Source organism: Austrofundulus limnaeus, unplaced genomic scaffold (genome assembly GCF_001266775.1).
Source record: "Austrofundulus limnaeus strain Quisiro unplaced genomic scaffold, Austrofundulus_limnaeus-1.0 Scaffold73, whole genome shotgun sequence".
Classification (NCBI taxonomy): Eukaryota; Metazoa; Chordata; class Actinopteri; order Cyprinodontiformes; family Rivulidae; genus Austrofundulus; species Austrofundulus limnaeus.
In genome coordinates, this window is record NW_013952475.1 from 101,175 (window position 1) to 102,736 (window position 1,562).

Below are 1,562 nucleotides of genomic sequence, written 5' to 3' on the forward strand. Positions count from 1 at the left end.
ATGGTAAACTTTAAATTTATGATGAAATGCAACAAAATAAATACATTTAAATGATGAAAGATAATACTTGTCCTGCCCCTGAGCTGCTGGCTTTAAGTAACTGAGCAGTTTAGTTGGACAGCACAGTTCTAATGTCTGAAAATAAGCTGCTTTAAAGACAACATTGACCATGAACTACATCTCCCATAATGCCTGTAAATTATGCATGGATATTCCCAAATGGAAGAGTTCAGAATTTAAGATGGAAGCAAGTAAAACTTTCATATTTTTACTTTTAATAGTATTTCTCTATTATTTATTTCACATTTAGTCATTAGTACAAGTAGTATTTCACCGTTTATAAGAGGACGTGTTAAAACACTGTTTCTATGCAGGAAATACCACATAGAGCTCAGGTATTGTTTGTTAGTGCTCAGCCATAGCAATGAGACGAGAAATATGTTTTGTGTTTAGTTGAARTTAAACATGAAATATCAAAGTTAATTACAACTGGCCCTTTGAGGGCCACCATRACGCTCATRTGGCCCTCAGTGAAAAYGAGTTTGACTCTCCTGCTTTATAGGATTTATTATTTTACTGCCTGTGTTCARTCACTGCTTTTTATATCAATCCTCAGCCGTCATAAAATGGCTCTAATAAACATTTGGCAATACGTATGTTTAGGAGCACAGTTAAAACAACATTTAAATAATTTGCAGTTTGACTGCTTCACAAGGGGTTTCAATTTAAAATGTGTTCCTGGTTTGGTAGCCTTCATCTAAATTAATTTGTCACATATTTGTATTTTGCGAGTGAAAGACACATCTAAAATAGTGGTTCTGCATGCTTTGCTGTGGCGGTTCTTCAAATCTTTTTCTCCAAACCAAACTGTTACTGTTGCCCAGTTTTAAGTTACTCCAACAAGAATCCAGAGAGTTGAGCTGTATGAAGCATAGTTAGGTATGACAGGCTTTCCTGATACATTTGGTGTTTTATTAAAAGGTCCGGGAAGACTTTTTTGCTCCTAAATGTTTTGACCGCAGACATCCAGCGGTGGTTGGCCTTCTACTCAAAACCAAAAATGTAAATGTGACACAGGAATTGAATTCATTGTCTGACTGCCACAAATGTCCTGTTATTTTAATAATCTCTTTTTGGAGAACTGCTAACTTCAGCTTGTTCTTTTGCKGCACAGTCAGTGTGTCGCTGACAAAGGTTTGCTGATTTAAGTCCAGTGATTATACTGATTAAAATAATGTAAACTGCTGAAGAGAAATTACAGTTTCCTATCCAAATCTCTACCGTATTCATTCAATGCTTGCTCAAAATTATCGAGCCGAGCCAAAAAGTGGAGATTAAAGGGGGTATATCGCCCAAAATCCATTTTTAAGGTGGTGTCAAATACATTTTGTTGTATGCTCGGAGTGCAGAAAATGTTAATTTAATCTCTCCCAGTCATATTTTTCAACCTGTTCAGTTTTGTCTGTTTTCTACTGCCAAATAAAGTTTGGACGTGCCAACTACAGATTTGTCATCTTCATGAACAAGTCTTCTCTTGTTCTTTTAATTAATTTATAAATTAA